This window comes from Panthera tigris, chromosome A2 (assembly GCF_018350195.1).
Source record: "Panthera tigris isolate Pti1 chromosome A2, P.tigris_Pti1_mat1.1, whole genome shotgun sequence".
NCBI classification, from domain to species: domain Eukaryota; kingdom Metazoa; phylum Chordata; class Mammalia; order Carnivora; family Felidae; genus Panthera; species Panthera tigris.
Genome location: NC_056661.1, coordinates 106,811,742 through 106,839,517, shown reverse-complemented (window position 1 = coordinate 106,839,517; position 27,776 = coordinate 106,811,742). Strand labels below are relative to the sequence as shown.

The 27,776-nt window shown below is 36.3% G+C and overlaps 1 protein-coding gene and 1 non-coding gene across 15 annotated transcripts in view; both read left to right on the top strand.

The window, feature by feature from the left end:
• The first annotated feature begins 17,150 nt into the window (after nt 1-17,150).
• The window catches only part of DGKB (diacylglycerol kinase beta), a 713,599-nt gene continuing 702,973 nt past the window's right edge, over nt 17,151-27,776 (top strand). For all 14 annotated transcript variants that reach the window (XM_042967524.1, XM_042967496.1, XM_042967510.1 and 11 more), the window contains exon 1: nt 17,151-17,230. The gene's annotated coding sequence lies outside the window, so the exon portion shown is untranslated. The remainder of the gene's footprint in view (nt 17,231-27,776) is intronic.
• Nucleotides 27,603-27,729, top strand: LOC122236810. The gene has a single exon (XR_006215057.1). It is a non-coding gene; the product is annotated as a small nucleolar RNA SNORA57 (small nucleolar RNA).

Below are 27,776 nucleotides of genomic sequence, written 5' to 3'. Positions count from 1 at the left end.
TTACACCATGCACAAAAATAAATTCAAAATGGATTAAAGTTCTAAAAGGGAGACAGGAAACCATCAAAATTCTAGAGGAGAAAACAGGCAGTAACTGCTTTGATATCAGTCATAACAACTTCTTACTAGATATGTCTCTTGAGGCAAGGGACACAAAAGCAAAAATAAACTATTGGGACTTCATCAAAATAAAAAGCTTCTGCACAGCGAAGAAAACAACCAACAAAACTAAAAAGCAAACTACAGAATGGGAGAAGATATTTGATAAAGGATTAGTATCCAAAGTCTATAAAGAACTTATCAAACTCAGCACCCTAAAACACATAATCCAGTTAAACATGGGCAGAAGACATGAATAGATATTTTTCCAAAGAAGACATAAGATAGATGGTCAATATACACATAAAAAGAAGCTCAACATCACTCATCATTAGGGAAACACAGATCAAAACTGCAATGAGATATCACCTCACACCAGTCAGAATGGCTAACATTAACAACACAGAAAACAACAGATATTGGCGAAGATGTGAAGGAGGACCACTCTTAGACTGCTGGTGGGAATAACAAGTGGTGCAACTACTCTGGAAAACAATGTGAAGGTTCCATGTTTTTATTTAACAAGTTAAAAACAGAACTATCGTATGATCCAGCATTAAAATATTTACCCAAATGATAAAGAAAATACTAACTCAAAGGAATACATGCACCCAATGTGTATAGTAGCATTATCAATAATAGCCAAGTTATGGAAAGAGCCCAAATGTCCATTGGCTGATGAATGGATAAGGAAGATGGGATGAAATCTTGCCACTTGCAACATAGATGGAGCTAGAGACTATTGTGGTAGGCGAAATATGTCAGTCGGAGAAAAACATCTAGCATATGATATCACTCAGTATGTGTAGTTTAAGAAGCAAAACAAATGAATATAGGAGGGAAAAAAAAAGATAGGAAAACTTCAAACAGACTCGTAATTACAGAGGACAAAGTGATGGTTATTACAGTGGAAGTGGGCAGGAAAGGTGGGCAGGGGGATGCACTAAGTAGGTGATAGGTGTTAAGGAGGGCATTTGTTGTGATGAACACTGGGTGTTGTATCTAAGTGTTTAATCACTAAATTTATATACCTGAAACTAATACTGCCCTGTATGTTAACTAATTGGAATTTAAGTAAAAACTTGCGAATAAAAGGAAAGCAGAATCCAACAATATTCATCTACAAGAATTTTACTTCAAGGAGCAGAGGGGAGCTTCCTCAACCTGATAAAGAACATAGACAAAAACCTACAGCTAACATCATTACTTGATGGTAAAAGACTGCATGTTGAGGAATAGTCAATAATGTCTGTTGTTTCCACTCTCATTCAACAAAATACCTGAATTTCTAGCCACTGTAATAAGAAAAAGAAATAGAAGAATATATATTGGAAAGGAATACTAAAATGATCCCTTTTTGCCCTTAGCAAGATTGTCTACATAGAAAATGCCAAAAAATCTAAAAACTTTTTAACTAAAAATAATTAAGCAAATAACCTCCTAGAACAATAAGTGAGTTTTTTAATGTTGCAGGATACAAGATCAAACACAAAATAAATTGCACTTTTATATATTAACAATGAACATATGGAGACTAAAATTTAAACACAATGCCATTTAAAATTTCTCCAAGGAAAAATGAAATAGTTAGGTACAAATCTAATAATGCATGCATAGGCTATGTATGCTGAAACATAAAAATGTTGAAATACAGGTGCCTTGGTGGCTCAGTCGATTAAGTGGCCAACTTGGTTCAGGTCATGATCTGGCAGTTCGTGAATTCAAGCCCTGAGTTTGGCTCTGCGCTGACAACTCAGAACCTGGACCCTGCTTCAGATTCTATCTCTCTCTGTCTCTGACCTTTCCCTGCTCATGTTCTTTATCTCTCTGTCTCTCAAAACATGAATAAATGTTAATTTACTTTAAAACATTGAAATAAATTTAAAAATACCTGAATAAATGCATACACATACCATGTTCATGTATTTGACAGTTCAGCATAGGAAACTTATAAATTCTCCACAAATTAATATATGTTTAATGATATTCCTACCAAAATCCAAACAAGGTCTTACATCTAGAGTATATAAAGAACTCACAAAAGTAAACAATAAAAAATTAAAAACTGATTAGAAAAACATGCAAAAGACATGAAAGACATTTCATCAAAAAAGAGGCACCAATGGCAATTACTATATGACTCAGAAATTGTACTCTTAGGCAAAGAATGAAATGCATGTTCATACAAAAACTGATTCCTAAATGTCCATAGCTCCATTTAACTCTTATCACCCGTTACCTTTTGGTCCAGTGGCTTCTGCCACCATTAAGCTGGACTCAGCTGTGGTTCTCTGTGTTTGCTTATCCCTCCAGCCTTTAGGTGACAGTTGCCCAGTGACTTCAAATTTCTGATTAATCTGGAAAAAAGTTACCGATTATCAGTTTGTTCAGCCATTTTTTAATGTGAGAATGACAGTGATGTGTTCTAATATCTTTATATGTCAGAGCTTAGAATATAAGTCAAGAAACTACCTGTTTTTCAACCAGCAAGTCATTCTTGAAAATTCTCCTTAAATGTCAACTATTCCCTGAAAAACTTCCCTGTAATTTACTTCCCATTTTTTCATGACTTACCTCAAACTCTTCTTTAGTATTTTAGCCCTACTTTTGTTAAGCTGTCACTTTTATCTGTAACCTTTAAATGGCTTTGTGGGATTTACCTATTTTAAAGTCCTTGATTTTGGAAAATAGAGGTCTTTCATCTTTGTATTTACAGTGCCCAGCACCATATCCAGCACATAAAACATGATATAAAACATGATTTTCTTGTGTAAGGATAATGGATATTACGAAGACTATAATGCCTAACCTTAAGATGTCACATGTTTTAGTAGGAGTACCAGAAAAACTCAGAGTAATTTTATATGCAATGTGCAAAGTACAATAATTGCTGAGTGCATGGGTGCTATGAGGATCAGCAAGAAGAGAAATTACATGTTTTTCAGAGGAAAGGAGACCTCTTGTAAAAGAAAGAGTTGTTGTGAGCCAAGCAAAGCAAGAGATGGTCATAGGTGAATCAGATAGGGCATCTTGAGGAAGAGTGTGAAAGTGAGTGATAGCATGGGTTGGGTACAGATGTGCTGATCCATGTGCTGGCTGAAGCTGAGCAGAATTCTGGACGTCATCACATTTCTTGATGAAGTGGAGGACCACATCATTTGCTCTGAGTGAGAAGGTTGAACAAAGTGGGAGAACCATGAAGTCTGAAGTATATTTAAAAAAAAAAGAGTAAGAATAAAACTTTTTTACACAGTGAAGGAAACCACCAACAAATAAAAAGGCAATCTACTGAATGGGACAAGATATTTGCAAATGATAGATCACCTAAGGGGCTAATATCCCAAATAAAGAAAGTAACATAGCTCAATACCAAAAAAAAATCTGATTTAAACATGGGAAGAGGACCTGAATAGACATTTTCCCAAAGAAGACATACAGATAGTTAACAGACACATGAAAAAATGTTCAACGCCACTAACCATCAGGGAAGTGCAAATCAGAACAACGAGATAATACCTTGCACCTGTCAGAATGGCTAGAATGAAAAAGGCAAGAAATAACAAGTATTTGTGAAGCTGCAGAGAAAAAGGATTGCTTGTGCACTGTTGATGGGAATGTAAACTGGTAAAGGCACTGTGGAAAATAGTATGGAAATGTCTCAAAAACTTAAAAAAATTACTAGGGGCGCCTGGGTGGCTCAGTCGGTTGAGCGTCCGACTTCGGCTCAGGTCATGATGTTGCAGTTCATGAGTTTGAGCCCTGCATTGGGCTCTGTGCTCACAGCTCAGAGCCTGGAGCCTGCTTCAGATTCTGTGTCTCCCTCTCTCTCTGCCCCTCCCCCGCTCATGCTCTGTCTCTCTCTGTCTCAAAAATAAATAAAAACATTTAAAAAATGGCATTACTATATGATCTAGTAATTCCACTACTAGGCATCTATCTACCCAAAGAAAACAGAAATGCTAATTTGAAAAGATAAATGCATCCCTATGTTTACTGCAACATTATTTACAATAGCTAGGATATGGAAGCAACCTAAGGATCCAGTGATAGATGAATGGATAAAGAAGAGGTGGTATAGATATACAATGGAATATTATGCGGCCATAAAACAGATATTACTAGCTTGCCATTTGTGACAACATGAATGGACCTAGAGGGTATTAAGCTAAGTCAAATAAGTAAGACTGTGAAAGACAAATACTGTATGATTTCACTTATATGTGGAATCCAGAAAAACAAAACAAATAAATAAACAAACAAAAAGAAGAATAAGATCTATAAATGCAGAGAACAAACTGATGGTTGCCAGAGGCAAGGGAGTGGGGTGATTAGCAAAATGGGTGAAGGGATGTGGAGATGCAGGCTTCTAGTTATGGAATGAAGTAGTCACAGGAATAAAAGGTACAGCATAGGGAATATAGTCAGTGATATTGTAATAGTGTTGTGGCGGATGATAGCTATACTTGTGGTGAACATAGCATAATATATAGAGATGTTGAATCACTTGAAACTAATGTAATACTGTGTGTCAACTCTACTCATTTTTTTTTTCAAAATTAGGATAATAAACTTTGACACAATAAGTAGGGGACAGTGGCTTAAAACAATGAGAGGCAACTTGAAAGGAACAGAGAAGAATTTCTTGCACAAGGCAACATGAGAGATGGTGTATAAGTAGGAAGAAGTTGTATATATGTGGGGCAATTATATGTGTGGGGCATACAGCACCCTACAGAAGAAACAGAGCCTTGAGTGGAATCATAATAAAGAGAATAGTGATGAAATAGACAACCTGACAGGTTTCCACTACAATATTTACTTTTGGCATTGGGGTTCACTTATCCTACTCAGTGGCAGCTAGGGTAAGAAACAATGATGAATTTTGTGGCTGAATCTACTTAACACTAAATACTTTTCATGTTAACTCCATTGAAACAATTCTGGCTTCTTAAGTAATCTTTTCAACAGCCTGCTGTTGGATCCTCCTGGTGTTTTTTCTCTTTTTATTCTGATACGTTCTAATCATGACCACCAGATGAATCACCCTAACCACTCCCTCGCAAAAAATTCATTCCTCTGATGAAAACTCAGAATGTTTCAACATTGCTTGATCTAGCTGCTGATGTTCTTGTTGCAGACAAGTTGAACTGACTCAAGCTACTTGATGCAAGATAGTATCATTCAAAAAATGTAAAGTGGTTCCTACACTAAAATAAGAGACAAAAGGACCAAGCTTAGAAAGGTTAGGAAATAAGTCAATTTTAATATCTATATAGAAACATATGAGGCTGTTTTTCTTGGAATTTTTCAAATCCATTAGCTTCACAGGGTTTGGGAATCTCAGCTTTCTAGGGAGAAAGTCTGGTTGGCTAAATTTAGATCCCCTTGGACTTGGGAACAAGGTGTTTTTATTTACATTGCAGCAAAATTGTATCCAAAGAAAAATCAGAGTTTGTTACAAGAAGATGGGGAACTGGACACTGAGTAGGAGTAAACAGAAGCTAAACAAGTCCAAAACAATAAAAAACTCAGGTGTGCTTTGAACATAGCCCAAAAATTTTAGCCTAATAGGCAAATTCTTTGTTGTTTTTTTTCTGGTTTCTGTATACTCTTTTGGTGTCCTAAAAAGTTTCCAACATTTTGTATAAACAAGTCAGAAAATGTGTAACAAAAAATGGTCCATTAATTTAATTAATCACTTTCCTTTTTTAAAATTTTTACATCTTTGGTCTCCTATCTTGGGTAAAATGAAATATAGTGTTGCTGCAGTTTGACTTCCCTGGGTAATAGTATCCAGATGCTCTCTCTATAGCTTAAGGCTCTCATGAGAGCCTCAGGTGAACATGCACATCTTTCCCAGATGATTGAGACTTGGAAAAACCAACCTGGGTTTTGAAGGAAAACAAAGAAAAGAAAGAGGTTTGCCAACTCTTCCTGAATTTATTAATTTTATGTAGATGTGGATAATTGATCATTAAACTGGAGTGCCCATCTGCCAAGCTTCAGGCTAAGGGTTGGAGCTGTAGTGGCCAAATAAACATTTCAGAATCCTGCCCCTCATAGAGCTTACAAGTTAGTGAGATTGACAAAATACTAAGCAAATAAACAGCAAATATATTGTACAGTTAATAATTATCCTAAACCATAGGAAAGCAAACCAAAAATACTCAACAGCAGACTATTAAGTTTACATAAGGTAAGATCAACTGTTTAGAGTATTTTCAGCATTTGGACAGATCCCTATACAAACACATTTATTGATGTTGTGATAAATTTGGCAATGTTTCTTATTCCAAATATTTTTCAAAGAACTAAAGCTACAAAGGCAATTAAGATATAGCCCTTCCTTCATTGAGTTTATGGTCTAATGAGGGAGAGCCACAGAAAAACTAACCATAATAATATATCGTGTTTCACTATATATATATATATATATATATATATATATATAGTGTATATATATAGTGTATATATATGTGTATATATATATACACATTGTATAGTTATTAAAATGCATAAATTAATGCCTCTATTAATTATTCTTTACCTTGGCATGAAGTATATCTATTACAAACTATTAGTTGCAATAATTATGCAAATGCCAGAAATAGATTATAACATGAAACAATGAAAGGAATCTTGAATTTGTAGTTTAATGAGGATATTAAATTGTCAAGAATTCTACCTCTGTGTGATTTAAAGTTAATATAAATTATTGACATTTCAAGTGTTAGGTACATCAGTACTGATTAAACATAGATTAAGCAATTATCTGTCCTATTGCCATAGGCATTCTAATTTCATATCTTAAATGATATTTCTCTATGGAAAGTAGAGAGGCAGTATAGCAGAGCTGTTGAGAATATGAGGTCTGAAGTTAGCTTATGAAGATCCAATGCCTTTGCTATTCATCAGAGGTTTTGGTCCTTGAATAAATTAATTAACTGCTCTGTACTTCTGTTTCTTCATCTGAAGATTGGAAGTAACAACAGTATCTGCCTCATAAGATATTGTGACAAGTAAATAAGGTATCATTGTTTAGTAGACGCTCTCAGATTAGTGGCTAACATAAAAATATTTGCTTTTCCTGAGAGTGAACATATTTTTGGTGGACAAAAAAAGGAAACATAAAGTTATTCTGAAGGTGTATGTTCTTCCAAGTTTTGGTTGTTGTATTTTTGGAATAAATCTTTCCAAGAAAAAAAAGTATGCTACAGGCTTTAGTTTTTCTTCATTTTAAAGAATATATATTTTGTTTGCCTAAATTTTCGTGATATCACAGATTCCCCAGATTATCACAATGGGTGGCAATTTTTGCCTAACAGTTTTGACGTCAGTTCCTATTGACGTAAAAGTGCTAATGTGCCAGGGTTTCATGGAGCTATTAAACCTCAAAGTCATTTTTAGATAAATCATCCAGGGCAAATATGGTCTCTGAATTCAGGTCATGCCAACTGAGAAAAAAAGTGACTGATTTTTGAAAATATATTTAGTCATTGTCTGTTTTAATTATACAACTTATTTTTTTTCAACGTTTTTTATATATTTTTGGGACAGAGAGAGACAGAGCATGAACGGGGGAGGGGCAGAGAGAGAGGGAGACACAGAATCGGAAACAGGCTCCAGGCTCCGAGCCATCAGCCCAGAGCCTGACGCGGGGCTCGAACTCACGGACCGCGAGATCGTGACCTGGCTGAAGTCGGACGCTTAACCGACTGCGCCACCCAGGCGCCCCATATACAACTTATTTTTAATTTGCAAGCTGACATGTAATGAAGTCCATTTGCAAAATAAAATTTTCATACTGTCTAAGAAAACTTAGTTTTAAACAGTGGGCTGGGTATAGTTATAACTATTTAGAAAGTCTCCAATGAAAATTATTTTTCTTTCTATTTCTACAAATTATTAAAGTTCCTCTGTGTAATATTCTAAGAAGACCTACAAAGATGAATCTTAATAATGTAATACATACATGATATTTGCATAGATAAGAATGATGAGGGCACCTGGGTGGCTCAGTTGGTCAGACAGCTCAGGTCATGAACCCTCAGTTTGTGGGTTCAAGCTGCATGTTGGGCTCTGCGCTGACAGTGCGGAGCCTACGTGGGATTCTGTCTCCTTCTTTCTCTGTGCCTCCCCAGCTTGCTCTCTGTGTCCTTCTCAAAACAATAATAATAATAAAAAAGAATCATGAGACTATGAAAATATATAAAAAGGTTTAGAAAAAGGCAACATTAAGCAAAACACATCCTCTTTCAGGATACCTTTCTTCATGCTGAGTTCCTTGAGAATCTGACTTTGAAAATATGGTTACAATAAGAAGACAAGGAATTATTCACTGTAGAGTGAATGAACTGGTTTTAATAGACATACTTGTTTGGGGACGGTACAAAGTTTCATGTAGGATCACACTTTTCCTCCTTCGTACTCTTCATGCTGGATGTAGGATAATCAGTAACAAGCCACCACAAAAAAAAAATATATATGAGTTAAATTTTTAAGAAGTATTTACTGAGGCTTAGAAAAAGCTTCTCTACTTCGCAAACTCACTTTATTATTTTAATATTTATATTGATCTCTTAGCCCATACAGATGGAAAAGGTTAACTGAAGAAATGCATCGTCAGTTTTTCAAACTAACTTTAAGGACAAAAACCACACAGATTGCTGATTTCACAGCAGTGAATATAAAGATAATTAATCTTCCTATTAAATTTCCACAATCTTCTAGCACTTGCCTTTCCAATAAAATGGTTTGTTAAATCCACCCCAAACTAATCTCTGTGCATATGCTTTTTTAATGCATAGCGCAGGTAGCTATGATTCCTGTTACAAATTTTAATAAAGACTCTTTATTTCAGAGTACTTGCCATCCTAGAAGTTATACAACTCTATGTTTCAGTTTAATAAAAATTTACTTTAATGTTAAATCACATAAGATGTACTAGAAAGCCATTCAGCAACGCCCCACCCCCCCGCAAATAAACAAAGAAAATCCCTGCCCTTTATCTTAAGGTAGTCTTGTCTAATATGTAGACAAGATGAAGCTTATTTAACCAGTTAAATAGCTTAAAGCAAAAATAACTATTTGCTTGAAATTTATAATCTGCTGTTCTAAATATTTAGCTATTAAGTGAAAATTAATTCTTCTCTTTTAAAAGACATTTAAAATGATTTTTGTTACAACTCCATATCAATGCAATTGAAAATCTTTGAATGCCTTCTCTTTGTGAAAAAAAAAAAAAGAAAGAAAGAGAAAAAAAAAAAAAACAAAATCTAAATTGACCTGTAAGTCCATTGAAGAGACAAACAAATGACCTCCAAAGTGTTAGGAAGAGTGATGGGATGTCATTCTAGGGTTAGAAAAATCTCAGAAGAAGAATTAATTAAATCTACCTATCTAGTTTCTTTGAAAAAAAAAATAGAAAAGGTCACAACAGAATATATATGTTGTGTCTTAAAAAAAAAAAAAAACATTGGTCTAAATAGTAGTGAGGTCATACTATATAAATTATGGCCATTTTTAGGAATTTGTCCTGAAATTCACTATGTGGATGATCATTGCTAAATTAATTATGCTGTAATCCACATCCAACATGGAGACAGCAAATAAATGGCTGTGCTGTATCAGAGTCTGCTAATTTCCCACATAAAACTTCAACTTCAAAACTATAATTTCTCTGTCACAGACTCTGTGTTTCGTGCCTTAAACCATGTTTTGCTGCATTTTCTGTAGTTCCTTAAGTAGGTATATAGCTGTGGACTTCACATGTTGTAGATTGAACAAATGTAATTCAATAATTCGTGTGATTAATCACTGTTCAGTCAGACCTCTTTACAACACAAGTTACCTTCTTTGAAGTAGAGGGAAAATACTCTGATTGTAAAAAATTGTCTCTTACTGTCAGCAGTATGCTTGCTGCCCCTAAGGGAAATCATGCAGATTCTGCCATCATCATTCAGTTTAAAAAATTAAATAACTGGAAAGTCAAGTACTTAAACATTAACCCCAGAAAGTATCACAATAATGAAGGGAAGACGTAATAGTCCTTTTGTACGTATGTGTGCACATGTGTGTGCATATGTGGATGGGAGCTTTGCCAGGCAGTGGGTTGTGTATTTTACATGTGCCGAATTCTTTGATTTTCTCAACTATTTGCTGGGGTGGATGCTATTATAGACATTTTGAGATATGGACAATTGCATTGCCTTCTTTCTCTGGCATGCTTTAAGGATAAAACCAGGTTGCCAACATTTCTCCAGAGGGAGCTTATGCACATGACTGGTGCCCCAGCTTTGATGGCTGCCGCCAAACAATGGGACACCAGATCACCTGGCTCTGATAGCCAACAGGGCTTGCTTTCATGATTCCAACAGGACTATAGTAAAGAAGTAGTTACATTTTCAAAAAATTGTATTAATTACAGCTTTATTGAGGTATACTTGACATGTAAAATGTTGAGATATTTTAAGTATACGTTATGGTGATGGGACATATTGTACATTGTGAAAGGATGCCCCCCTCTAGTGAATTAACACATCTATCACCCCATTTATTTATTTCTTGAAAACATTTAAGCTCCACTCTCAGCAAATTTCAATGATAGAATATAATATTACCAACTGTAGTCATCATGTTTTACATACAATCTTCAGACCTTATTCATGTTATAGCTGAAAGTTTGTACTCTTTTATTTATTTATTTTAATTTTTTTTAACATTTATTTATTTTTGAGACAGAGAGAGACAGAGCATGAACGGGGGAGGGGCAGAGAGAGAGGGAGACACAGAATCGGAAGCAGGCTCCAGGCTCTGAGCCATCAGCCCAGAGCCCGACGCGGGGCTCGAACTCACAGACCGCGAGATCGTGACCTGAGTCCAAGTCGGACGCTCAACCGACTGAGCCACCCAGGCGCCCCAAGTTTGTACTCTTTTATCAACATTTATCAACATTTATCAACATTTCCCTATTTCCCCCACTTTGGCCCCTGTGAGCACTTTTCTGCTCTCTGTTTTATGGGTTTTTGTTTTTTGTTTTGTTTTGTGTTTTAGGTTTCACATATAAGTGATACTATGCAATAATTGGCTTTCTCTGGCATGTTTCACTTAATATATGTTTATATCATATATTCTTTATCCATTCACCCATTGACAGACACTTAGATTGTTTCCCTTTCTTAGCTATTGGGAATGATGCTGCAAAGAACATGAGAACGCAGATATCTCTTCAAGATTCTTATTCCATTTCCTCTGGATGTATATGTAGAAGTGGGACTATTGGACCAGACAGTAGTTCTATTTTCAGTTTCTTGAGGAACCGCCATACTGTTTTCTATAGTGGCTGTACCAATAGTATATAAGGGTTCTCTTTTCGCCACATCCTCACCAACATTTATCTCTTGTATTTTTGATAATAAACACACTAACAAATGAATGGTTACACACACCTACACACGCGTGCGCACACACACACACACACACACACACACACACACATATATATATATACTCATATATATAGTGGAATAATAGCCTTAAAAGAGAAGTAAATTCTACCATTTGCCACTTGCAACAATATGGATAAAACTGGACTACGTTATGCTAAATGAAATAAACCAGACAGAGAAAAAATACTGCATGGTTTCATTTACATGTAGAATAAATAATTTTTGAACTTATACTAGTGGATCAGAATGGTTGTCGCCATGAGCTAGGGTGTGGGGAAATAGGAAGAGGTGGGTGAAATAATATGAACTTTGAGTTATAAGATGAATAGGGAAGATCTAGTGATTAACATAGTGAATATACTTGATAATACCATTTTCTATCATTGAAATTTACTGAGAGAGCAGAACTTAAGTGTTCTAGCAAAAAAAAAAATCAAATATGTGAAGTGATGGATATACATAAAATTAACTTTATATGGGAATCTTTGCACATAGTTTATGCTCATCAAATCATCGCATTGTACATTTTGATTATATTCTATTTTTAGTTGTCAATTATACCTTAATAACACTGAAAAAATTATCCTTATTTTATAAATGTGAAACTAAAGTCTGGAAAGAGTTTTCCCAAGATCATAGCTAGCTATTGACACACCAAATCATAGCTAGCTATTGACCTTTTTGTGTGGGCCAAAGCTTGCATATCTAACCCTGCTATTCCTAGTCAGATGGTCTAGTGGAGACTGGTAAATGACCTCAGCAATAAGCCATGGTGTTTTTGTCCATCCTATAAAATGTGAGAACTGGACTACATTAGGTCTAGCATCCTATTCAAACCCAATATTTTAAGATTTTTATTCATAATAAAATTTTTCATAAAAATTGTTTTCATAAAATTTCATATGAAAAATTTTTTTCATAATTTTTATTCATAAAAAATTTTTCTGGGCCTTTCACAATTTCTTAGCCTGCATCTACTTATTCATGGTTTGAAAGCCAGTGGAAAATTTCCCATGTTATAATGTACTCAGTTTAAGAAGTAGCTGTGCTCTTATCATTTAAATCAAAGTTGGTGAAGATTTTAATCACATTTCATATAAATTAAGCTATTTATTTTTTTCTGAAACATAACAGTTAAATAAAAAAATGTTCAAATTATAAAGTAAGAATATGTTTTTTTTGTGGGACCATATGTCCTTTAGAAGCAGATGCTATGGGTGATAGACTGTTTCTCTTTCCAATGCTTTGTATGTAATAAATGTTCAATAATTATTTGTTGAATAAAGTATCATGAGAAGGTGTTTTTAAGCGCCAGTTCACATAAAAGGCTTGATAAGTATGGATTTATATTTACTTTAAGTAATCTATGCTACATCGCTAATTAAGTCCCATCTTTCATAAATTGGTTTTAAGAATTATGTTGCTAAAATTCATAAAAGGTCAGTAAAGGTTACCTTGCTTATAATCCTTATTACAGGACTAAAATTTTAAGAACACATATACATAGCTGTGTAACAACTTATTTTTTTTTTTCTTTCTCCTCTTCCTCCTCCTCCTTCCCTTCATCTTCTTTTGCAAAAGCTTGTACTTCTTATAGATTTTTTTTCTAAGTTTTTATTTAAATTCCAGTTAACATACAATGTAATATTAGTTTCAGGTGTAGAATTTAGAGATTCAACACTTCCATGCCACACCTAATGCTTATCACAAAAAGTGCCCTCCTTAATCCCCATCACCTATTCAACCCATCTGCCCACCCACCTCTCCTTTGTTAACCATCAATTTGTTCTCTATACTTTAGAGCCTGTTTCTTAGCTATCCTCTCTTCCCACCCCCTGCCCATTTTCATTTGTTTTGTTTCTTAAATTCCACATATGAGTGAAATCATATGGTATTTGTTTTTCTCTGACTGACTTATTTCACTTAGCATATATATATATATTATTATGGTATTTTATATAGATAGATAGATAGATAGATCTGGAGTACATTATTGCTAAATGAAATAAGCCAGAGAAAAACAAATACTGTATAGCTTCACTTACATGTGGAATAAAAAAAAAATTGAACTTATAATGGAGAACCAGAATGGCTGTCGCCATGGACTAAGGAGTATGTGCGTGTGGGGGTGTGTGTGCACACGCGTATATGTGTGAACATTTGGGCTCTTTCCATAATTTGGCTATTGTTGATAATGCTGCTATAATCATCAGGGTACATGTATCCCTTTGAATTAGTAGTTGTGTATCGTTTCCATAAATACCTGTAGTGTAGTTGCTGGGTGATAGGATAGTCCTATTTTTAGCTTTTTAAGGAATTTCCCTACTGTTTTCCCGAGTGGCTGCACCAGGTGCATTCCTACTACCAGTGTAAGAGGTTTCCAGTTTGTACACATCCTTGCCAATACCTATTGTTTCCTGTGAACAACCTATTTTCTCAAACATCTAGCCAAGTACCCACTGAACTAGCTACAGATTTGGAAGTAAAAGTGGGAGAAACCACGCATTTCTTAGGGATGAATAGGTCTTGATGTTACTGGTTTGCAAAATTCTTAGAAAATGAGATTTTAGGGAATTAATGTTGATTGAATTCATATAGTAGAAAACCATTTTGGGCAAGTATTAGGGGCATTTATTATGAAGTTCTGTAAAGTCTATGAGATACTTTTTAGCAGTAAAGACTGGAAGAATTTAAACATCCATATTCCAAGTTCACCTATCTTCCCAATATCTTGCATCCAGAAATTAATTTATTTATTCATTCACTCATTTGTTAGAAAACTACTTACTGTACACATAGTACATTCTAAGCACATTGCTTGATGCTAGAGGCATAGGAAGGAACCAAACAGCCACGGCTTCTGCCACTGCAAAGCTTGCCATCTTTGGGCTTTTCTACAGCAAACACATATTTAGTTTGGGAATTACAGAATCTAGTTTGGGAAGGCATGTTTTTTTTTTTTTATTGTCTATTTATTTTTGAGAGACACAGAGAGAGCTTGGGTACATGTGCACAAGTGGGGGAGGGGCAGAGAGAGAGGGAGACACAGAATTCAAAGTGGGCTCCAGGCTCTGAGCTACCACTTCAGAGCCAGTCATGGGGCTAGAACCCCTGAACCATGAGATCATGACCTGAGCCTAAGTCAGACACTCAACCAACTGAGACACCCAGGTACACCAGGCATACATGTTTTGATAATAAAGAGGTTTAGTTGGCAATTAAGATATTATTTATTTCTATAAACCCATAAATTGTTGGGTTTGTTGATTGATGGAAATTTATAGAACAAGTTTATTTCTCTGCCACTGTGTTTCTGAGGTTCATTAATTACACAATGATTCTTATGAATTACTAAAATCCACTGATGGATCTATGGATAAATTTGATCTTCTATATCAAATATATTTCTAAGTAGGGTGGACAACCTTTGCCTACCTCCTTATATTACATTAAATATAGGTTTGAATGTGAAGCTACTCTGGATTATTTTTTAAGATTTTTTTAATGTTTATTTTTGAGAGAGAGAGAGAGAGCAGGAGAGGGGCATAGAGAGAGGGAGACAGAAAATATGAAGTGGTATCCAGGCTCTCAGCTGTCAGCACAGAGCCCAAAGTCGGGCTTGAACCCACAAGCTGCGAGATCATGACCTGAGCCAAAGTCAGACACTTAACCGACTGAGCCATCCAGGCGCCCCTGGATTTTTAATAATGGTAACATATAAACAGAAATTGAAGAGGCAAAATTATGTGACTATTTGACCTTAAGTTTTATTAGGATTTTAACATTTAAATAATTCTATATACTCTTTGAATTTAGTACATTGTATGACTTTTAAAACAAAATATTAATCTATGTATTTTCTATAATAATTGTCATAAGGTTGGTTTTGGTAAATTGATAATTATTGGACAATTGATAAATGCTTTGCACATGAACTGGTCTTTTTTTCGCTGAAAGCGGTGATTTTCTAATATAAACAGATCAGGAAAAGATGTATTACTTAATCCTTTTGGGTTCTTTTCCTCCTTTTGGATCTTCTGTTGTATTTCTGTTACGCTTCCTTCTTTTTGTATTAACATCCTCCAAATTAACCCTGATTACATAAGCCCTGGCAAGTGAGAAACTGTATGGCAAATATGAAAATTGCTCAGAGCAGAGCAGAAATAATTAATGGTGTGCATTACAAATAAAATTAAAAAGGAATTAAGTTTATTTTTAGCTTAGACAACTAAATGCTGAGAGTGGCTTAATACCACCACCAATTGGGGTGCCTGAGTGGCTCAGTTAGTTAACTGTCCAACTCTCTTGATTTCAGCCCCGATGATGATCTCATGGTTCCTGAGATCAAGCCCTGCACAGGGGTTTGTGCTGACAGCACAGAGCCTCCTTTGGATTCTGTGTCTGTCTGTCTCTCTGTCTCCCTTTCCCCCTCCCCTACTCATTCTCTCTCTCTCTCTCTCTCTCTCTCTCAAAATAAATAAATAAATAAATAAATAAATAAATAAATAAATATTATCAATTAAGTGGTGTGCACGTGTGTGTGTGTGTGTGTGCGTGCATGCATGTGTGTCTATTTAGGAGGGGTTATTCATTGTTAGGCAGACTCTTACAGAGCAAGAACATGAAGACAAACTTGCTAGAGCAAATTAAGTTAGTTATTAAGAAGTATTCTTGTCTTTGGGGGTTTTGAGAACTTCCTTAACTTCTTATTTCAGCTCAGCTTCACCTTATGTGAGAATAAGCTGGAGATAAATCAGGACAGAGAATGAGAAACCAATAAGGAGGGAAGGGGGAGTCCACAAACAGCAGTCACTGGTAGGTTTTCATCAGAATTTCTAGCTAACAGAAATAGTAATGCATTGAAATCAAGTGGATACTATGTACAGAAGACAGAGCCACCAAGGGATGTGTGTATATCAAGGTAGCCTGCACTTAAGCTTGTAAACACGCTCCTTAATTGATTTTGCCCACATTTTATAAGATAGAGATGATTTGTACACAGGCTTACATTTGTATTACTCCAACGCATTATTTTACACACGTGACTCAAAATTATCCTTTTACCTGTGACCTGACCGATTACATACACAGTTTCCCTTCTAATATTCACCTGCTTTTCCCCTTGCCTTCCTAGTTTGTCGTCATCCATCCTCGAGTCACCTGCTCCCAGACTGGAATGCAGAAATAGAGTGTGCAGCTGTTAGAATTGCTAGAAGTGGGTTAGCAAGTGGTTGATGAACAATGACCCATCAAGGACTGTAGTTAGCACAAGGGTGATGGGGAGACAGGTATCAAGTTTCCTGTTGAAGGGGAAATGTATCCTGAATGGTAGTAATTGCGGTGAATCAAGCCTAATGTCTCAGCCGCAGCCACTCATACCTGCACAGTCTCCACCCTCCTCTTATAACTGGTCCAGCAGTTAAATAGCTGTAAAGCACTGTCTCTTTCTGTCTCATTCTCCCTGAGCTCCAACAGCAATAGTAGCAACAGCAGCTGTGGAAGCGGCAGCTAGAGATAGGCAGGGCTGTTGCTCGCTGCCGCGCAGATTGCCTCCTCCTTACCACATACGCGCGCGCACACACACACAGACACACACGCACTGCACGGATTCCCAACATCACCGCGTCTTGATAGAAATGAAGGACTCAGAGAGATGAAACAAGAGCATGAGTCATGGACAACAGGTATTTCAAGCTCTGACAAATCCCGTTTCCCTCGCATGCCCCTTGGTATGGCTACCAAAATAACCGTTGGCGATGCCGGGCTTAACCGGGAGCCTGGAGGTGGCCGCGCATGGGAGGGGAAGCGGGAGTGCGAGGTGGGGAAGCGGGATGCCACAGATGACTTTCAGGCTCCGGAAAGCCACATCGTTCAGCCTCCGCTGTTTGGGAGTTGCAAATTGTCAGGGACCGGTGGGCTGCAGGCCGCCTGTGTGTTGTGGACTGGAAGTCGATGTCCATCTCTCCGACACTAGTTAGAATGGGCCGCGCGTTGTGCAAGGGGGTGGAAGTGGAGGGGAGGAGAGGCTGCGAGCGGAGTTCTTGAAGCTCCACTCCTCTGGGGGAAGCCGAGCCGAGAGGCAACCTTCTTCCCGAGCGGAGAGCGTGCGAGCTGGAAGCGATCCCGAGGGCTGGCCGGTCCAGGCGCAGGTCCTCTCCGGAAAAGCGGTTGCCCTCGCTTGGGAGATGCGCCCAGCCTTCGCCTGCATCACACTGCAGTAAGTTAAACTCGACACGGTTGGCAGTTTGAGTGCCTTCTGGGTTTGTGCTGCGGGGGGAAGGGAAGCTGAGAAGAAATGGCGAGGAAAGTTAGAAAAGCATAGCTCTGATTCTCCTTGAGATGTTAAATCCGTTGGTCTCTCCGACTCCCGTCCTAGTTACGCTATAGTTGGTGTACTTGCTCGGCTATTTGCTGAAGGCTGTGGCTTTTTGGCGAGGTATGCATAAAGCGCTCAGTCCTTTGGGATTTTAGGCAACAAAACTGGTAAATGCGTCCTACATTTCGTTACCAGCGCGTGCTCCCGAAAGTTACCAATGGATGGCAGTTTGCCTTTGCAAAAGAAAATTCGTGAAGAGGCCAACTTGCACTTACAAATGCTCAGCTAATTGCTACAAATTTATTCCAGGCTCCTTCCTAATCTGCAAAATAAAGAAGCAGTCCAGCAAACAAAATGAAGGGAAGGTCTTTGATTTACTTGGTTGAGTTAAAATGTGAAGTAGGGCTCTAGATAACTGCCAGGCAACAACAGCCTAGGCGACTCTGATGATACGATAAACATGCAAATACTCTTTAGTGGATGGAAGTGCTGGATTCCCCCAGTTTCTTACTCCGGCAATCAGCACCTCCACTTGCTAAGCAGTCCCTTCCTTGTGATTTCAAAGTGGTGGTTTTTACACAGATGGCTTTATACTCAGAACCAAGCAGCATTGTGGTCCCTGGCAAAATAAAATGAAGGCGAAAAAACTTTTGCAAAAGTACTTCAACTGGTTGCTCAAATTACAGATAACAAACTCTTAAAAGGAGGTAAAAAACAGGTCAGTGACACAGCCAGCCCATTGTAAAGCAAATGACCAAATAAATGTGAATTCAGGCAGAATACTAAAGGTCTTTTTTAGAGAGAAGCCAGGAATAATTAATCTGGAAATGTTGGTGTATTTCTAACCAGTCCCTCTTTTACACTCACCAGAATTTTATAATGAAGAAAAAAAGAAGAACCACCATGTTTCACAAAAACTATTAGACTTAGTTACAGAATCACTGGAAAAAATTATTCTATTACTATAGTTTTCTCCAAGAAAGATTAATGAAAACACAGAGGTTACCCAAAACGGAATCCAGGATTTTAAGCTGGTTTGTCTCATGTGCTGTCATAAATTCTTTAGGATAAAGAGGTGTCAAAACTTATGAAACAACTATTGTGAAATGCAAAATAATTCTAAAACTCTCCATCATTAGAAAGGAGAAACTAAGGATCACTCTTATCCAGTTATTGCAGTTTTTAATTGTGTTAAACTCCTCAAATCCACCTAATCTTCATTATCTTTTTAAGAAATAAAACATATCCCGAATGTAATTTGACTTACTTCACCTACTCATCCTAAGGATCTCCATATAATGTTCTTGTCATTATGGAAATACCCAGTTAGTTACAGGTAACCTGTTCCATATACACATATTTCTTGGTGCAAAACTCTACATATGACTTTGTAAATCACTGAGTAAAATATCATCCAGAGGACATATTGTGATAGTGCATGCATGAGGGTGGTTAAAAATTTTAGACGGCAACAAAAGGGAAAAGGAAGCATCTATACAAAGACTCAAAGAATATGGTTGGAGCCAGTTTGTAAACAACTCTAGAATAGATCGTTACTTGTATCTCAAGTATTGGCTAAAGACCAGAAACATCAGGCTGAGAGCCTGAATGGAATCACTAGGAGTTGTAGTTGAATAGGGATTTGTGAGACTATCTTTAAAGATAGAAACATAGGTGGGTGGAGTTGAGTTTGGGGAATACATTTGCTTCATATTTTGATTGTCCTCATGATAAACCTCAGGTTACACCTCATGGTATGTCCGAGGTGAAGATTTTCAAAACTGTTTTTGAAATCAATTATTTTAAGGTTTAAACCAGTAGTAAGTTTTGCTGGGAAAAGCATCTGAACTAAGCATGTATCCTATGACTCATGCTTTCCTTGAACACTATTGGAAGAAGGAAGAGTTGTAGCCAGACAAGCCAAAGATAACTGCTGGTCCCCGCTAATAATGACTATGATGTTGATGTATAGGCTTGAAATGACATTAAGAATATCCTTTCCTGGATGCTTCTCCTCCTGGCTGGCCTCAGGAACAGAACTTTACTTATGCATGCATCATACTGTTGTAATATTATCTTAAGGGTAATACTTCTAGCCTAGGAGCATCTGCCTGGAGGAAGATCTAGGCAAGAATTTAAAGAAGGCTCTTCCTGTTGCTCCTTTCCCATTCATGACATTTTCTCTCTCTTTTAAAAAGCCAACACAAAAATCAGAACTCGTAAGAATCTTATGGCTTTGTTCACCCTTGGGTATTGATTGTGAAGTAGATTCAAGCTCTTAATAGTTCTTTCATTTATGGGATAACAGCTACATTTTCTCCCATTTATCAGAAACTTAATCTCAGAGTAAATAAGCAAACTGCCTAAAGCAGTATATTCAGTAACTGGTGGGCTAGGATTAATCACTTTGCCACTTTGTTTTATTTAAATGGTACTCTACCATATCCTAGTGGAATGAGCTTGTTGTTCTATCGTTGAAGAATGTTGAGAGTGCTTGAGAAATCATCAGGAGAGAACTCCCTCCTGTACCAATAACCAAGATTGGATCCACTCAATTTAGAATCTGAATTGACCCCAAATCCAAACTTAGCAGAATCAATGATTCCAAGTGAAGTGTCCTACTATGGTTTCATGATCCATGGGAATGAAGCTGGAAATATCTTTTCCAGGAAGGAAAATGATGGAGTTAATGTAGGAGGGAAAGAAGTTGGAAAGCCCCAAAACCAAGAGGGATAAAAGGGAACTAAGGGGAGATTGGCTTATCATGGTGGGAGACTTGTATGAGAACTTGTCCAGAGACTGTGTCCTGAGGGATGTTAAAAAACAAACTCTTTGGATGGTATGTGGGGTAGATAGATAAAGCACAGATTTAAAACAATTCTTTAAGTATTTATAAGGTCTAATTATAAAAATTAGATTAGGTTTGTCTTCAGATAATGTCCTTTACACATTTTTTAAAGAGTAAAAGTGATGATTCAAAGGAAAGTGGGGGAGAAAGGCCTGCTGATGACTGAAGAGGTAAAACAGTGGTTTGGAAATCTCACTGGTTTTTGCATAAGCACTTTCTGAAAATTTGCCAGGAAATGAAAGGCCATCTTTAACTGGTGAGGATAAAAAGAAAATGGTTCATTTAGGTAAAATCTGAAGTGTTACGGAGAATAACATGATTACTGTCGCTTGTCTTCTTAACACAGAAGACAAACACTAACAAGGAAAAAAATGAAAATGTTGTGGGCATAATGCCAAACAATATTTTAAGATTGGTCTTTCTCAGCATGCTAAATTTAAACAGCTGAAATTCTTTTTTAAGTATTATCTGAGTCAACAATTTGAAATGAAGGATTTGCCTTTTAACAGAGAATCTGTATTGCATTGGAAGTTTGAAACAGTGTCCTTGAGTCAGTTACTTCTAATTGGCAATTTGCCAATCACTACAGATCAAGGAGCACCAAAAATAATACCTTCAAAATGAGAGTAAAAATACATATGCTGCAAAAGGAAAGTTGATGAACTTTGATGGAGCTTTGCAAATACATTTACATTATTAGCCCTGATTCTTTGTTTTGTATCTTGTCACTTGTGACACTGCAAATCAAGGTTAGAAATAGAGTTCCTGTCAAGAGTTGATTTTTGGATGTGGTGCTTTGGCTCTTTTCCCCTTAGGGTTTAAAAATAATGACAGGAACACTTACTGAGTGCTTACTACATACCATTTGGTTGTATGAATATCTTGCACATTTAATCTTGACAGTGTTACTCTTGTAGGATAATCCTATTATCGTCTGCATTCCCATTTTATAAAAGAGCACAGTGAGGCACAATAGGGTTAAGTGACTTACCCACAGTTAGAAATTAATAGTTACAGAGCTGGTGTATGAACGGGAAGTCTGGTTCTACAGCCTTTGCCTTTAACCCAAAGGCTACAAGTCTACTCTTAACTCTTACTGGCTTTTTATAACCCTTTACAGTTCATGCTATTTGTTTACCTCTTTCATCTCTGCTTACACCTGTCTCTGTCTGTAATTTCTTTCTTGACACGCAGATCCTTCTGTCCTTATTCCATTAGTGTTTTACCTTAGGATACATCTTTAAGCTTCTGCTGTAGCATCATGACCTTTCAGGATTCTATTTGGATTCCACCACTGGCCTAACTGTCCTTTTCTGTTGTTCCACTGAAACTTGTGCTTACCTTTATTATTGGATATGCCACTGAGGGTTGAAATAATCTATTTTCTAAATTGAGGAAGGAAATTAAGCTTTATTTATCTTTGGAACATTAGTGCTGAGTGTTATGTCTAATACAAAAGTAAAAATCAAAAACCATTGAATTCAAAGCTCTAATTCAATTCCCTGAAGGGATAGGTAGTTCCAATTCCAGTCTTTATCCCTGCAAAGTCTAGAAAATAATGTTTCAAATGCAAGTTACCACCTCTGAGCCAGATAGTATATTTTAATTAGTTGAACTCATAATTAGTATGAAATTACTCAAAAGATATTTGCCACCCTCTGTGGTATTATATATTTAGAATATAGGAGACAATATTTTGGAAGGTGACAGATGGCATATTCCAAATTGCAATATTGAAATTTACAATGATAACTAATTTCTGGTACTAATGTATCTGGGGGTGGGGGATATTAGAATAAATGGTTCAGCAAAAATGTTTTGCCGATAGAATGAAGTTGTGAGATGGCTCTTTTAAAAAATTGTTTCTTGAACTCATTTTCTTTGAGGAAAAGTCCTGAGAAGATTTTGATTTAGTCATAGCTGATAAATATTGAGTCATATCTGTGAGCAGATGTTAGAACCTTGACTACCACTAGAGAAAAATGAAAAAAAAAAAAAAAAGATAGTAGTGGGAAAATCAGTCCCCACTCTCCCTCCCCCAAAGAAGTATTTTCAGTTTATGGGATAAGTTGTATTTTACTTATTAATGATTTGTAAATTTCTTTCATTAAGTATTAAAACAACATAATGATGTGAACTGAATGGACATTGCCTAGGGCTGTCCAAATACAGCATTTTCATTAAAAATATCGTCTTAGGTCAAATAATTCTATTTTACTCTCCAAACCACACAAATCAGTTGTCAAATAAGAGTTATAACCAGAAGAAGAACAGATGTGATGAGATGTGTGGTAGGTATTTAAGATCCCTTTGGAGTTCCATCAACAAAGTTATCTCAGGATGAGATTACCTCAGTGAAATAGCTAGACCTTCCTTTATATTTCTTTTTTCTTTACAGAGTCTTGACTTATATCATATTTTGATTATTCATGATGATGGAATTGTGGTTTAAGGTGTGGGGAAATCGACTCCATGTAAAATTTCTCAGTATGCAAAGATGCCCATTTGAATTTCATTATTTCCTTCTTAGGCACTGTGATATAGGGGTTAACACTTACTCTTTGCATTCAAATTGCATGGCCTCAAATCTTTACTATGTGGATGACCTTGAGCAAGTAACTTAAAGTCTCTGGTTTAGATTTCTCTTTGTAAAATAGGGGTAATGAAAATGATATCCACTTTATTGAATTGAATTATTGAATTAATCCTGTGTGTAAGAGGCTTAGAACAGAAGGAACATAATAAATACTCAAAAATATTAGCTATTTGTTACTTCCTATTTACTTAGGATGTTGTCTCAGGTAAAAAGTAAAGTACTAATAGCAAAGAAAATGTTCTAAATAAAATTTAAATCTAAAAACTGTTTCCATTTTAGTTTTATATTAATAAAACATTTATGAAACTCATAAAATCTATTAAATGTTATAATAAACAGCCTCTCATTAGGGTCATCTTTACTTAGTATTTTGCCCAAAAGGTTTTTATTGAATTATAGGAAAAAAATGGCAACTGGTCACAAAGATAAATTAGATAGCACATGTAAATACTGCCAGGAGAGTGGCGGGCACACAATCAACCCTTAGAAATTTTAATTCTTAGGGTGCTTGGGTGGCTCAGTTGGTTGGGCGGCTGACTCTGGATTTTGACCCAGGTCAGGATCTCATAGTTCCTGGGTTTGAATCCCACGTTGGTCTTCATGCTGATGTTATGGAGCATGTTTGGGATTCTTTCTCTTCCCTTTCTCTACCCCTCCCTAGCTCAAGTTCATATTCTCTCTCAAAATAAAGGAAGAAACTTTAAAAAATTTAAAAACAAAGAAACTGTAGTTCTCTTCCCTTTAGCTAGAACCATGGTGAGAGGCCTTTCACTTTTCTTCCTCCACCATTCTTAAAAGGCAGTCACAGCTATCATCCATTTAATATGCAAACTGATGCTCTATTTTCATCCTTATCAACTATTCTATTTGTACCTATGCAGACTGGGAAAATTTCCTCTTGTGTGAGCAAATCTATTATTACATAAATGGACTCCTTTTGAATTATATGAACTGGAAAGGAGGAAGAAATAGAGGTGCTATGGAAGAGCGTTACAGGATCTTTGACCTGAAAACAGAACTTCAAACACATAAGATGAGTTTGTATTTTATTCAGCAACTTGTTTTGCTGAGACAGAGAATGTGAGGAAATGTTTTTTCCTGGGCTTTTGACCAAGGAATCCCTTCACTGGTTCCTTCATGAAAAGAAAGAAAGACTGGGGAATTCTCGCTTGCCTTCCTTTCATAACATTGTATTTTAGGGATTGTAAGTAACACACAGCTACCTCTGGGAAATTTTAAGGTTCATATAAATAAACACTGTTACTAAAACTATTACCTTAAGAAACAGAACTACTAACACCAGGATCCTGTGTTTTATTGTATTTCATACTTTTTTTTTTAAGTTTATTCTTTTATTTATTTTGAGAAAGAGAGAGAGCACATGAGCAGGGGGAGGGCAGGGAATGAGGAGAGAGAGGGAGAGAGAGAGAGAGAGAGAGAGAGAGAGAGAGAATCCCAAGCAGGCTCTGCACAATCAGTGCAGAGCCTGACACCGGGTTTGAACAAATAAATTGTGAGATCATGACCTGAGCTGAAATCAACAGTTGGACATTTCACCAGCTGAACCACCCAGGTGCCCTTATTTTATTTCATTCTTTAGTCATTGATGGGCTACTCTGTCAAGCAATATGCCAGCCTCAGGGAAGGAAGAATAAAATAAGGGACAAGTTCCTACAGTACTGAAGGTAGTACAGTGAAAGAGAAAGACACAAGCCAATATAATAAACAAGGAAGCAAATACATGATTTATTGTTGTTATTGTTTTATTAAGTGCTATGAAAGAAAGAGTTGAAATAGAGAAGAACAGAGGTCCAATTTACTGAGGAACAAACTGGTTTCAAGATTTATAAGAACCATTTCCACACATCTCCCCCCATTATCATTTTTGTCATGATAGAACAAGTTTCTGGTGTTGACAGTGATGAGAGGAGGATTATGCACGTGAAGTAATCCTAAAACTAAGACTGATGAACTCATGGTGAATCAGAATTTTAGAATTATTGAGCAACACATTTTCATTCAGTCAGAAACATGACTCCCACATTGCTTTTCCCTTTACCTTTATATTACAGGATTTTTCAGCTTGTGGCAGCTTTTAAGGATTAGAAAAACGCGAGTCCTTAATGTTGCTTAGTAACTTGTATTGCCTGTCATTTTGGGCTGCACATAAACAACTTGTAACTTCCCCACACTTGTCCCAAATTACTAGAATTGAGAAAGAGCACACAAGCTGATGAGTCACTTTGCTATCCTGTTGTTCTTAATAAGAGTTCTGGTTACCAAGATGGGTGCTTTATCGTTACATAATCTTATTTGCCACCCCATATGTCAGAACTTTCTATTTGGCAAATAGAGTTTCCTTCCCTGTCACACACTGAAAACAGTATAGCATAAAAACCATTCACGGTGGGACTATTGTTGTGTTTGGGTTCCTGGTTTTCAATGTACTGTAAACTCTATCAGAAAACATATTGTGAAGGTGAAGTGGTACAGGGTTTTCACCTTCATGTGGAAATTATATTTTGGAGCCACAGATGCTTCTGTCATTTAAGTTACTTGCATAACTGCTTGCTGGTATGTTTAGTATTCAGGTAACTATATTATCTTCGTAAGAACACTTTCAAAGCAAAGCAAAAGAAAACAATGATTTCAGTGTGGCTATAATATTGCTATTCTTTATGGTTGGACAGTGTTTTCTAATTCTTAAAATTAAATTATTTTATAAATTCTTTTATAAAAAAGAAAACAACAAGATTCTGTTAGATTTGGTGTATATATCAATAATATGGGAGTACTATACTGATCAAAATTTCTTCTCCACTATGAACTGTCAAAGCTGTATCAAAGGAATTAGCCCCTGTGCCTTACCTTTGGGGAGAATCCTAGATAAAGAGAATGTGCATAATTTCTGTTTTTTTTAACATCTGTTTTGCTGATTCTAATAAGTTAAAATCCAAATCCAAACTATGTTAAGACAAAGGGAAAATTGTTTGAGGAATGCTAGTATGTGTGTTAAAAGAAGAAAAGGGCAAGAAAGCTTTCTTTATCCAAACATTAAACAAAATTAAATAGTTTTCTATTTTAAGGACTTCTTATAGTTCGTCAGATGCAAGTGTGTGTTGGAATCTCTAGAAGTGGGATTTAGTACAAATTTCCCCGACTTTATTTAATCCCAGAATCTTTTCTTTTGGGAATATCTATTAATATCTCTTTGAAAACCCCAGAGAACAATTTATTGGTCTATTGGCACTCATTTGTTCATATAAAAATTTTTGAGCATCTCTCATACATCAGAGTAGAAAGTTCTGAGAAGAAATTTATGAATAGAACCTGGTCCTGTCATTAAGTGGCTCCTAATTTGGGGGTTAGAGGAAGACACATGAATATAGAATTTATAACACCATGGGTTCTGGGCAATGATAGAAGATAGATGGGCAGGAAGTACGTAGTAGGCTATAGTATAGGTAGATGAGAGTATATAGTAGATGAGAGTAAGATAATAAGTAATTCATTATAGATAACTTAGAATTTGAGTTGGATCTTGAGAAAAAGTAGGAATTTTTTCAAAACAAGGACAAAAAAACAAAACACAAAGTTATGTCTAGAGATCGTTATTCCTTTGCTCTGATGTGGAAACCAGTACTCTTTTCACTCATCCAAGCATAACTCTTGAGTGAATAGTGGCTACATAAATTAAGAGATACGAGCAGCAAACTGGGAAAAAGATATATAAATTTGGTGATACAGATAGTACTTGATTCCTTTGAAGTAGATAAGAATCCCTGGGAAAAGAATGTAGAGTGATAAAAAGATAATTGTAGGTTTGTTGGTCAATTTTTAGAGTATATTGGAATACACAGGATATACAGAGTGAAAATGAATTGTCACACAGGAGAAGACCAATAGCAGGAATCTATGGTATTCCAAAGACTAGGGGAAAATATCCTATAAGAAAGACAGAATAATTATCCCTGTAGATGTTGCTGGGAGGTTGAGATGAGGAATGAAAAATATCCATTGGATTTGAACACTGGGAGATCATCGGTGATTTTAGCTAAAGATGTGTTGCCATGGTGATTGGGGTGAAACCCAGGTGAAAATGTGTTAAAGAGTGAGTAGGAGCCCAGGAAATGGAGATGGAGTGACTCATTCAAAAAGTTTGTCTGTGAAGATTTGAAAAAAAGAACTGTTTTTGCACAATAATGGAAATTTGAAGGAGCTTTTCTAAGATAGGAGTTTTTGAGCATGATTAAATATCTGTGAAAAGTCCCAGTGATCAAAAATATAAAAGTGTACTCTCCTGTTCTTGGTGGGGGTCAAGTGGGTGGTCCCCACCCCTGAAATGTATTGAGGCAGAGGAAAAGGGCTCCAACCCTCTCTGTACTATGTGTTTCAGTCCACCAGTTCAAGTGCCACAACATGGGTTCCAAAAACAAATACAAAACAAAATTTAGAAAAGTAAAGCAATGT